Here is a 13,509-nt window from a genome sequence, read left to right on the forward strand (position 1 = left end):
GTCTCAGCTTCAGGCAATCAAAGAACATCTGCAATAACATTTTCACTGTGAAGCAACAAATTTAAAAATGTCTTAAATAAATATTAGTTTAAAGTGATAAAGAATGAATGTTTGCTTTGAAACTCGGTCATCCAGTTATTTGCAGCAGTATCTGTGAGGAGAGTACACTGATACTAGGATGTTGAGAGTTGCCCCATGGCTAATGGGTGTAAGTCAAAATACAATCAGAAACAAATTCAGCAGTAACTTCTCCTGCTGTCCATAACACAGTCCTGAGTTGAGGTTTCTAAAAGCCCTGGAATGTTACAGGCAATAGACTTAACTTCATTTCATCAGACCCACTGAGAGGGCAATGGGAAGGCAAAAGACAACACAACAAGAACTGGAAATTTGACTCCATTATTAACATAGATGTTCAAAATTTTAAGGCAACTTTGATTTTATGCATATTTACTTGTCTGCCTATAATTCCAGATCTCTTTCCAGGCAGTATAATTGTGTATTTTATAGAACAGACATTTGAGCATTGTGAATTGAATTGCATACACTACAATTTAATATCTGTTCAAAGACATAATTATTTGTGTTCTCATACACACAGATCAATTTTAATATTTTATGTTTCTTGTGGTGCAACCAAAGTATGTATATGATGGACAGTCTTTGGAGAAAAATATGCAGGCTCTCTTCTCTTGCTTTATTCCACACTTTCAGAGTAATTCTTGAGAATTATTGGTTTAAGTCAACCTGAGTAAAGAATAATCATGTTTAATATGTGTGTTCATATGCATAGTACTTTATGCTTTACAAATTAAATTTACAGACTAATACAAAGTAATTCTTCCCTTTATCCCCATTTATTTTTCAAATTTGAAAGACAATGCATTCAAGATATGAAATCTATAGGTAAAAAGTGGCTCTGGAAGCTCAGATCTTTGCCAACAAATTCTAGGGTTCCAATATCACAAATTATTATACCTTGTCTTCCCTCCAAAAAATATCTAGAAATTTGACCTTGGTGGAATAATGAAATGAATCAATTATTTCAGTCTTTCTAAATTTCAAATGCAAATATCACCCAGGAATCTTGCCAAACTGCAAATTCTGGGTCAAGGTTTGTGAGTCTGCATTTCTTATAAGCTTCCAGGGCATGCTGAGGCTATTGGGAATGGGGCCACACATTGAGCAGCAAGATTTTGGTTTATCTATAGTGAGTAAGCAGACAATCCACTATTTTACCACAATAGTTCTTTTGTTTTATTATATGGATTAGCTTAACCTGGAAAATAACCAAGAACATACTTCTTCTGTTTTTTTACAGCAAATTTCAGGGCCACATCTCACTCTTCAGTACTCTTCATAAAAAAAAAATTTAAAATCAAATTTATGAAAGTAGGATAAATTTTGCTAGGCCACTACAATATGTATGGGATATTACTGATTGCTTACCTTAGACCCAATCTCTTTTCAACCAGAATAAGGATAAGTAAAAAATCAAACAAGATGTCTGCCTTCACAAGGTTCACAATTCTGTGGGGGAAACAGGAAAACATGTGGAACAAATTGGTATTAAATATAATTACATTGTCTAACAATTATATGTATTACCAGAAAGAGGAGCTTATTGAAAAAGAAACAATTCAAGAAAAAGTTCAGGAAAGTTTCTGGCTTAGGCTAGACCTGGAGGCAAGGAAAGGATTAGACACGTGCAAAAGAGAAGAGAGAAGAGGTGCAATAACAAGTTGAGCAAATTTGGGAGTAAGCAGATTAAGAGTTCCTCCTTTTTGAACAAGGAAGTTTCTAGGGAGAAGTAATGGCAAGCACACCTGAGAAGATAGGTAAAAGTTCAAAAGTCAGGCCAAAATTGTATTTCTTTTTGTGGGGAAGAGGCCCACCTTTAGAAAGCACCACAAGTTCCCCTCTAAACTTAACATCATACCATAGAATTTTATGAACAGAAAGGTGACACAAGGAATTAAAATGTTTAGATTGATGAGATCATTGGTAATTGACTGGTACATGAATATTCAAGTTTCCATAATCACCACCTATTTTCAGGCTAACCAAAATTGCAAGTCTAGGGTTCTTGTGGGCTCGCAGTTTTGAGAATGCCACCAGGCACACTACTCTACTCTCTTACTCAATTTCTTGGGTGATAATAAATGGAAAAACTTTCTGTAGAAGGTATAATGCATGAAGTCAGAAATGAAATTCAACAGTTTCTCACTACAGGAAAAATTTAGTAAAAGAACAGCAGAAACTTTCAACTTGGGTGAGAGAGACAAATGAGGGAATATTGGATCCACATCTTAGATATGAGGAAATTGAACTTCAAAGGGATTTTTAATTTTTATTTTTCACCTTAAGATCTGAAGTACCTACAAAACCCTTCATTTTCATTTATTTAAACAACTTTATTGTAGGCTTCTATGTGCCAGGTATTGGGCTTGAAAATTCATTTGCTTGGTTGAGGTTACATGGCTAATAATGGGCAAAGGCAAGACCCAAAGCCCATGTTCTTTTCTTGGCCACCCTGCATTAAAGCCTGTATAGAAATCACGTGCCAATGACAGAGAAGAGTCAGTGAGTGCCATAGATACAGTGAGCTCATAAGACAAGACTTGACTGTACTCAGTTAACGGAGTAGAAGAAGAATGTCTTAGTGTTGAGGCTTCAGTACTTCCTATGAAGGGGGAAGGCTCAGCTTTGTGGGAGTCAATCCTATGCCTGAGAAAACTCCACTTCCTCGGAAGTGATTCTACACTCATTTGACGATAAATGAAAGTTCTCCTCAAGTGGGGTCCAGAAATCGGTCAGAGGATGTTGGGAGATGTATCAGCACAGCAGATGCCTTGGATAAGGAAGCCCAGTCATGAATGAAAACAAATGAAAAGACAGGATATTGACTTCCTGGGAAACAGGGCACTGCTTCAGGTCCAGCCCCATTGGATCCAGGCCTGGAGAGCCCGTTGGCTCCCCTTCCAGACAATGCCCCTCAGGCCACCTAAACCACTCCTCCAGGCCACCTGCTCCAAGCTTTCCCCTCCCAGGCAGAAATCCCCTTAGCTGTTCAAACCCATCTCAAATCAGCCCTGCCTTGATGCCTTTGTTTTCTTCTGCTCCCAGCACTTTAAACTGCTTATCTTGTGTTTTGTGAGATAGCAAGACACATGGGGAAGAGCTTGTCTGTCTTGCTCATCCCTCTACAATTATTGTCTACTACAGTAGCTGCACATGATAGTTGGGTTTTGATGACTAGATAAATATTTTATTTGAGGCTCTTAAGCAATTTCCCTGTGCAGTATTTTTAGATCCGATGATCAGGACAACTTTAATATGCCCCAATTGTTCATTTGCAGCAGATTCTGAGTTAAAAATATCAAGTGTCTTTTAGTAAGTACTAGAAAATGCCATCTTATGCAAAGAATCACCAGGTTAGTCAATGTAAGATAACCAAATATTCATTTAAACAGATGAGTTTAGAACGGTGGAACAGTGTTGGGATTTAACATCAAAATTTGGGGCTCTAATTTAGAGCCTCAGTTTTCTTATTTGTAAAATAGTCATAAAAATACTTGTCTTACTTTTCTTGTGGTGGTGTTGTGAAGAAAATAGCAGATAACATGTCATGTCAAAATAGGGATCTGGATTAAAGAGTATTATGTAGATAATAACAGTAATAACAACAATAAAAATGGATTTTGGTTATGAATTCACAGTTGTAATTGCCTTAGGTTATTCATATAACAAATTCATATTTAATAAGACTTCTAATTATAGTTTAAAAGATACAGTTTCATGGTTTTTAGAACTTACCTTTATACAGAGAAATTATTTCCACCCCTTGGAAAAGCCAGTTTCTTTTTCCCTAATATTTATGACAGCATTCTCAATCAAGGTCAGGTTCAAACAAATGATGCCAGATTCCACAGATGTAGAAAAGTAAGTATTTGTTATGCAACAGTGATTGTAATTGTTCCCCAGCCCCCAAAGCAATTTAAAGTTGGAGTGAGAGATGTGTGGAATGGAAAAACTCCTTGGTGTGTCAGGGACAGTGTCCCACAGACCCAATTAAGAGTGGTGTTGGGAATCAATTGTGCTGAAAAAAAGTTCAAACAAAATGAAATAAAATCTGCCTGCCAGTGTAACTTTTAGGAATAGGACAGACTTTATGAAATAAACTTTATGATATGTGAGAGCTTTCAAATTAAAAATATAATTACCTAAAGAAAATTAAAGCCACATGCTAAAATTGTGAAACAAAATGAAACAAAACAAAGCTAGATATTGTGAGTAAAATACAGCAGGTTTTGCCATGAATTAAATACATATTACACATATTGTTCAACTTTTTTGCTTTTTTTATCTGTGCTCTTTGTGAAACACTCATAAAGTATTGACACACTCAACCCTTTTTTTGAAATGAAAAGAAATATAGGTAAGCCATTGTTTTGGTTTGCTAAAGCTGCTGAAATGCAATATACTGGAAATGGATTGGGTTTTACAATGGGGGGCTATTAGTTCACAAATTTACAGTTTTAAGGCCATGAAAATGTTCCACTTAAGGCACCAACAGGACAAAACCTTTTCTGAAGAAAGGCCAATGGCATCTGGGGTTTCTCTGTCACATGGGGAGGTACATGGCCGGAGTCTGCTGGTCATCTCTGTGGTTTAGCTTATGGTTTCTGTGACTTTCTCCAAAATGTCTCTGGGCTTCTGTCTTAACATCTCTCGACTCTCTGTTTCTTCTGGGGCATTTCTGTCTAATCATTTCTCCTAGCTTCTTCTGGGGGCAACCTCTGGATTATATCTTAGCTTCTCTTTTAGCTTCTTCCAGAGGCAAACTCTGGATTACACATTTTAGTGTCTCTCCAAAATGTCTCTCTCAGCTTCTCTGAGCTCTCTCTCCCTCCGTGAGCTCTCTTAAAGGACTCCACTAAAGGATTGAGACCCACCCTGAATGGTAGGTTCACATCTCTAGAAACAAACTAATCAAAAGTTCCCACCCGCAATAGGTCTATCCCCTACAAGATTGGATTAAAGATTGCTTTTCTGGGGTACATAATAGATTCAAACCAGCACAGCCATAAAAGAAATACAATTGCAGGACAAAAGTAAAAGGCCATATTTTTAAATCTCTCAAAGGAAAAAATAGCCAGAATGGATAGTTGGGCCATGAATTCAGATAAGTACATAGCATGTTATGGAATTAATGCATTTCAGTAAAGTCTAATAAGCTGTATTCTAGATATTAATACAGGTTTAAACTGCAAAGTGAAAAAACGATGGCATGTTTCTCTGTAACATATTTGGATTCCGATAAAAAGCAGTTTACCTAGGAAAGCAGGAGCAGCATTTCTGTACCCACATAAACACAAACATACATACACTCTGCATACAAAGACACATGTCACAAACCATGGTATGCTTTCATTAAAATGTAAATGGAAACCAAAAGCACATGAAAATGTACTCAGTATCATTGGCCATCAGAGGAATCAGTGAAAACCCACAATGAGATAACATTTCATACTCACTAGAATGGCTAGTATTTAAAAAATAATATTAATAAAAAGTGCTGGCAAGGATGTGGAGAAATTGGAACCATCATACACTGTGGGTAGGATTGTGAAATGCTATACCACAGTGGAAATCAGTTTGGCAGTTCCTCAGAAAGTTGTACATAGAGTTACCATATGACCCAAAAATCCCATTTCTTGGTGTGTACCCAAAGGATTTAAGGCAGGGACTGGAACAGATATCTGTACCCAAATTCATAGCAGCATTATTCACAATAGCCAAAAAATGGAAGAAAACTAAGTGTCCATCAGCAGATGAATGGATAATGAAAAGATAGTATATTCATACAGTGGAAGGAATGAAATTCTGATCCATGCTACAACATGAATGAACCTTGCATTTAAGGTAGGTATTATCACCTGCTGGGGAGCAATATATCCCCCAAATTTTAAAAGTTCCTACCACCTGTCCAATTAATTTCACTTAAAATTTATCCTGTAAAGCCATAGTGTTATATATTAAAAACAAACAAAAATTTGACTCAGTTGCTCATGGTACAACAAATGATAAATCAACATAAAAACCTGACAAATGTTATTACTCTTAAAGACTATGAGAAATATATTAAAAATGATATATTTGGGAGGTAGAAATATTGTCAACAATCTCTTTGCCTTTACATTTTAAAAATATTTTTGGAATTATTAAAAATATTTATCAGTTAATAATACACTATTTCAGTTCTCTTGGCTGCTAAAGCAAATGCCATGCAATGGATTGGTTTAAGCAATGGGAACTTATTGGTTCACAGTTTTGAGGCTAGGAGACATCCAAATCAAGAGATCATCAAAGTGATGCTTTCTCCCATAAGACTGTGGGGTTCTGGGGCTGGCTGCTGGCAATCCTTGGTCCTTGGCTTTTCTGTCACATGGCAGTACACATGGCAGGCTCCCCCAGTCCCTCCCTTCTCTTCCAGGCCCTATTGATGATCAGATTCTGACTGCTTCCTCTGTGGCTTTCTCTCTCTCTGTGACCTTCCCTATAAGCCTTTCAGTAAAAGGATTAAAAGGTGTACCCTGACTCAGCTGGGCATACCCCATCAAAAGGTCCTATTTACAAGAGTTCACACCCACAGGAATGGATTATGGTTAAAAATATGTTTTTTTTCTGTGGTACATAGGTCCAAACCACCACATACACTCAACAATCTTTTGGAGATGCTCAGATTCTCCTTTTCTGATCATCCTTTCAAAGTCACATTGCAACCATTTTTACATACCAATGGAAAGAAGAACTTTAATCAATTTTTGCAGGGGCAGTGTTCAACATAATATAAGCCTGTGCATCAGATGCTGACATCCTTTGGTTTGTGGGGAGAAAAATTAAGGCAGTAAGGAGTTGGCCAGAACAATAGAAACAAGATGTTTACATGCCTAAAGTCTTGTTACCTTAAGTCCAAGGTTAAAGTGAATTAAACAAGTGTAGGGCTTTGTGAAAGCAAAGGTTGGGGAGAGGTGCCAGAAGTTAAAGGCTATCACCACCAGGGTGTTGGTGTGTCTGAATAGAACCAAAGGCAATGCCCAATGTGATCCAGCCCAGAGGAGAGGCACCAGCTGCTGGAGGGTCTCTGCAGTGACAACACCCTAATCCAGGTGGGACAGTGGCAGGGCAACAGGAGTTTAGTGACCAGGCCACTTGGGTAGGAACCTTGGACCACCCAATAAAGTGGATTAGCAGAAAGTCAAGCCCCAAGGAGGAAACATGGGGGCATGTTTTGGCTCTAAAACAAATAGGAAAAAGGAAAAATGGGTAGGAAAATCACTTCGAAGCTCAGCTGTTGTAATGGTTTTAGAGATTGGGAGATAAATGGATGGTGTGGGCCAAAGGTACTCTGTGCTCAGCCTTGTCCTTCTGTACAAGGAATCTGCAGAAAAAAGGAAAAAAAAAAAAACAAAAAACTAAAATAGTTTACTAAGGAGTTTCAACTCTTTGGAGAATAACAAGAGCTGGTATTATTTCTCAATTACTATTTTTATCACCTTTTCTGAGCCTGTAAGAACATCTCAGGAAGATTTAAAATGTTTCTGTTTATTTTCAGCCCTTAGACTCACACCTCTCTTCTCCTCCAGACTAGCTCCTCTGCTGGTCTGCAGCATGTGGAGATCAGCAAGCCTCAATTCACCATGCCACATGTCTGTCTCATCTCTGCAGACACTTGAGACCTCAAGAAACTCTCTTGTAGCATCCATTAACATGGCTTAGAGTAGAATAAATAGCCTTTCAAGTCTCCCATAGGGACAGTAGGGAAATGCCTCACAACCTCACTGTGTATTCTCCGTAAGATAAAATTCTCCCTTGACTCCTTCTTCATCAGGAAGAACCTTCAGCAATCTTCTACTTAGTGAAACTTAAAAAAACACTGGAAGTTGGGTTTTTACATATTCCTTTATTTGAGGTAAGGAAACAGGAAACTACACTTTAGAAAGAACAAAATCAATCCAATGTCATCTAAGTACCTGTAGTACAGCAATTTGAATCCTTACCTCTCTATGTCCAAAGCGTATGTGTGACTTTTTTTCCACTATGTTGCCACACACTATACCAATATACTCATTTCAGCTATAACCAGAGATGGGCTTCTGATGGAAATCACTATCTTTGTAATATCTAGATCAGCACATGTTGGAAGTTCAGTTTGTAGCAGACTACTGTTTCCAGTGATTAATGCAAAGAATACAAATGTAACCCCTAAAAGCCATGGTTTCCCAAAGGAAGTTCCTCTGATACCCTAGTGGGTTCATATTTTTGCTTCTTACACAAGGACATATTTTCCTGTGTTCTTATTGGATATGTTTGTGGCTCAGGAGACATTTCACAGCAGCTTTTACATATTTATTCCTCATGCTATAGATTAAAGGATTCAGCATGCGGGTCACTACCCCATAAAACAGGGAAATGAGCTTATCTGAAGCTCAAAACTCATCTTCCCCATGTGGGTCTTGGGAACAGTGTTTTGCATACATAAAGAAAATTGTACCATAAAATATGATCACCACAGTTAGATGAGAAGAGCAGGTGGAAAACGCCTTGCATCTCACCATTGTAGAGTTCATTCTCAAGATGGTATAGAGGATGAGCATGTAGGAGAAAAAAATGACCAGCAGTGGAAGAACCAGAAAGACCATATTGGACACCACCATAGTGATAATGTTGAGGGATATGTCAGCTCAAGCTAACTTGAGGACAGCTAAGATTTCACATGTGAAATGATTGATAATATTATTCCCACAGAAAGGCAACTGCATGGTGAGAGCTGTTTGCACAATTGAGTTGCTTCCACCAGAGAGCCAGGACGTGGAAGACATCAGCACATACATCACCTTGCTCATGATGATGGGGTACCTCAGAGGGTTGCAGATGGCCACATAGTGGTCAAAGTCCATTATGCCCAGGAGCAAACCCTGTCGACCCCATGGCAAATCCAAGGAACATCTGCACTGCACATGCAGAGAAAGAAATATTTATTTTCTTTAAGATTAAGCTTACCAGTGTTGAGGGAACAGAAGAGGTTGTGTAGCAGATATCCAGGAAAGAGAGGTTGCCCACAAAGAAGTACATGGGGTTGTGAAGATGGGCATCAAAGATGCTTGCTAGAATGAGAAAACCATTGCCAGTAAGAATTACTAGATACATTGCTAGAATTAGAAAGAAGTAAATGATCTGGTAAATGATCTTGATCTTTGGGTATCCAGAAAGACCAAGAAGAAGAAATTTTGATACAAATGTCTGGTTATACTTATCCATGCCACCTGCCTTCATAATTTCAAAGGCAAACCTCACAAAAAATATATTCACTTGCAAGAAACAAGTGTTAAAAATTACATGAGCAATCACTACTTTAGGGTGGAATAGGAGTCTCTTAAAGCTCTTATGTCTAGGTATCTCCAACCATTGCATGACTAGAAACTGGGAATATTGGAATCACCTATCCCCATACCCAATGTATAAAGATCTACCTATGATCAGATACAGATCTAGAATAAACTTTCCTGCTTGAAGATCATTCATTGAGATTTCTAAAACTCCTGGAATCCTACCTGTCTGACTTCTTCCTGTCATCAGACCAGCAAACAAACAGTGGTGTCAGCAAAAAGACAAATCAATAAGGACTGGAATTTAGACTCACATTTAAAAGAGATGATCAAAATTTCAAAGCAACTTTGATTTTTGTGCATATTTATTTCTATGTCTGACTGCATACCGTATTCCAGTTGGTTTCATTGTGTGTGTTATAGAAATTTAATCATAATAAAGTGAAATCACATGCACCACAATATAATGTCTAATCAAGGCCGAGTAACTTGTTGATCTCCTACTGAAGTCCACTCCAAATATCTTGTTTGATTGCTCTTATAACAAGATCACTTGATGGACCAGTTCTGTATGTGATGGAGAATCTTTAGAGAACATTACATAGTCTCTTCACTTGTTTTATTTTGTAGCTTCAGAGATGACATTGGTAATTATTTTTTTATGTCAACCTGGGAAAAGAGTAATAATGCTTAAGTACTTTATAAAGATATGCATATGTTTGTGTCACCACTTTGTTTTACAAAATATAATCACTCTTTACATTTGTTTTCAAATCTAAAAGACAGAACTTGACCAATGTTACCTAGATAATAAACAATAAAGTGGAGCCCAAAGCTCAGATCTTTGAGACCAAGCCTAGTTTGCTGCTTCACTAATTTTCATGTGCATGTGAATTGCCTGGTGATCTCACTGAATTGTAATTTCTGTTTTATTGTTCAGGGCAGGGACAGAGATTTTTTAATTCTAATAAGCTCCTGGGTGGTACTGATGAAACTGGTCTAGAAATCACACTGAATATCAAGCCTCTAATCTGCACTGAGTCAGCAGACTACCCAGATTTTCTGAACCAGAGAAATTTTCTTCCATTTATCATATAAATTGGCTTAACAACCTGAAAGATTACAAGAACTTAATTCCATTGTGTTTTACAAAAAATTCCAATCTTACTATATTGTTAAATACTCTTTAGAAAAAAATACTATCAAAAACCACATTTTAAAAATCAGGGTAAACTTATGCTGTACTACTAGAATATTTTGTGGTATTCCTGACAACCTATCTGAGCGCAGTCATGTTCCAAACAGAGTGAAGAGAAATAAAAAATAATTTAAGGTGCCTGCCATTACAAAGTTCACCATACAGATAGGGATATATGAAAACAATACATGTAAATATGGTGTAAATATAATTACCTTGTGTAACTTGGGTTAAAGTTATAAGGTTTCCTGAAAGGAAGAAATGTATGAGAAATAAATCAGTCAGGGCAGATTCAGGCCAGGTCTGCAAACACGGAAAAGATTAGACAAGTTTGGCAGAGGAGAGAGAAAGAGGAATATCTTGAAAGGAAGAAGCTGAGCATAAATTTAGGAAGATGTAGACGGTGGTACTTCCGTTAGGATAAAGGAGTTTCTGTGGAGGAGCTGTGGCAAGAACATCTGAGAAGAAAGTGTGGCTGGAGTAATCACAGGCTCAAAATTCTGGCAGCAAAATGAACACCTCTTTTGATGGGGAAGGGGCCCATTAGCAGCAAGCAATAAGCAGGGGTGGGTGCTCAGACCCTGTCACTTTGCCTCCCCTCCAATTTGACATCATTCAATAAAATTCTATGAGTTCTTTGAGCTGACAGATGACACCAGGATTAAAATATTTAGCTTAATAGGTTGTCAATAATTTCTAACTGGATGTGAAAATTTATCTTTCCAAAATCACGACCAATTTGAAGTTCTTAAGTGAACTCGCTTATGTTTCATTTACTTAGCCAAATTTATAGTAGGCTCCTGAGTGCCCTGTTTTGTCCTTTACATTAGTTCACTTGTTTCAAGTCACATGGCTAATAATGGGCAAAGGCAAGACCCAAAGCCCATGCTCTTTCCACTACACCCTACTAACTGGTTGCATTAAAATCTGTGTAGAAATCATAAGTCAACAACAGGGAACAGTCAGCGAGAAACAGACAAAAGATGTCCCAGGACAAACTTGACTGTGTCCAGAGAAAGTGACAATGATTTTACACTCATTCTACACTACTTCTTATGATAAATCAAATCCCTTCTCTAGTGATGTCCAGACAGTGGACAGAGGATGCCTTGGATAAGGGACAGAAGCACTTTGATCAGCCCGATCATGAATGTCAACAGAAGAAAGGTAAAAAGACATCGGCTTACTGGGAAATGTGGTGATGTTTCAAGTCCAGACACTTTGGTTCCAGGCAGGGAGAGCCTGTTGGTTCCCCTTCCAGACAACTGTAATGATGATGCAGTTAGGCCCCCTAACCACTCCTGAATGCCATCTGCCCTGAGCTCTCCCCTCCCAGGCAGAATCCCTTCAGCAATTCAGACACACCTTGAGCGAGGCCTGTTTGCTGTCTTTGTTTTTTTGGTTTGTTTGTTTGTTTTTCTGCTTCTAGCAATTTAAACTAGTTATTTTGTATTTAGTTAGCCAACAAGAGACATGGAGGAAGGAGTTTGTTTTCTTGCTCATCCCTCCACAACTAATTCCTAACATAGAGGCTGCACATAATAGATGGGTTTCAACTGAATAAATGAATATTTGCTTTTGAAGCTCTTAAACAATTTCCCAGTACAGTGTTACTTGATTCATGATTAAATTAACTCAGTGTGACCCAATGGTTCATTTGCTGCAGGCTTTCAGTTTTGTTTTTGTTTTTGTTTTATTTGTTTTCATTTTCTTTGTTTTCTGTTTGTTTTGTTTTGTTTTATTAAATATCTTTCAATCGGTATAAACATGTTGCTAGCTAATATATATATAATCATCAATTTAGGCAATATAAATTCAGAGGGCTCATCTCATACTCATTTGAACAGACATGACATGAAATTAGCATAGTGCAAAAGTGCCTGGGACTTAATATCAAAATTCTTAGTTTTGGTTTCTTTGCTTCTAATTTACAGCCTCAGTTTCCTCATTTGTAAAATAGTGATAAATATACCTGCCTTCCTTTTCTCTCAGGGATGTTGTGATGAAATAATAAGCTAGCATGTGGAAATTAATTTTTGGCTTACCAGGCATTACACTACCACTACCACTACTACTACGACTACTACTACTACTACTACTACTACTACTACTACTACTACAATGTAGCTGTATTATGGTGTTTCAGTTTGCTAAAGCTGCCAGAATGCAATATATCAAAAATGGGTTGGCTTTTGCAATGAGGATTTATTGGTTTACAAATTCACAGTTCTAAGGCCATGAAAATGTCCCAGTTAAGGCATCACCAGTACGATACCTTCTCTGAAGAAAGGCTGATGGCATCTGTAGATCCTCTGTCACATGGGAATGTGCAGGGCTGGTGTCTGCTAATCCTTCTGACCTGGGTTTCATTGTTTTCAGTTCTGGCTCTTTTGGTGTCTCTGGGTTTCTGCTGGCTTCTCCCAGGATTTACCTCTGTAAGACCTCTGGAGTTTTCTCTGTCTGAGCTCTCTGGCTTTTTTCTGTCCTTTATCCTCTCATAAAGGACTCCAGTAAAGGATTAAGACCCACCTTGAATTGGGTGGGTCACATCTTAATTGAAACAACCTAATATTAAGGTCCCACCTACAATAGGTCTGCACCCACAAGAATGGATTAAAAGAACATGGCCCATTCTGGGGTACATAACAGTTCCAAAGCAGCACAGAGGGTAGTATTAATACATTGGCAGCTGTATTGTCTCAGGTATTCATCTTACAAATTCATATTTAATAATACCTTTAATTACAGGTTGAAAAGATACAGTTCCATGACATTTAAGACCTACCTTTATACTGATAAATTATTTCCATCTCTTAGAAAAGCAGTTACTTTTTCCTTAATACTTGCATCAGAATTCTGAATTAAGATCAGGTTCAAAAAATGCTGCCAGATTCCACAGGTATGGAAGAGTAAATATTT

General features: G+C 37.7%; 1 pseudogene; it reads right to left on the reverse strand.

The window, feature by feature from the left end:
- Positions 1 to 8,360: 8,360 nt before the first annotated feature.
- Positions 8,361 to 9,381, reverse strand: LOC119545347 (annotated as a pseudogene).
- Between the last annotated feature and the right edge of the window lie 4,128 nt (positions 9,382 to 13,509).

This window comes from Choloepus didactylus, chromosome 10 (genome assembly GCF_015220235.1).
Source record: "Choloepus didactylus isolate mChoDid1 chromosome 10, mChoDid1.pri, whole genome shotgun sequence".
NCBI classification, from domain to species: Eukaryota; Metazoa; Chordata; class Mammalia; order Pilosa; family Megalonychidae; genus Choloepus; species Choloepus didactylus.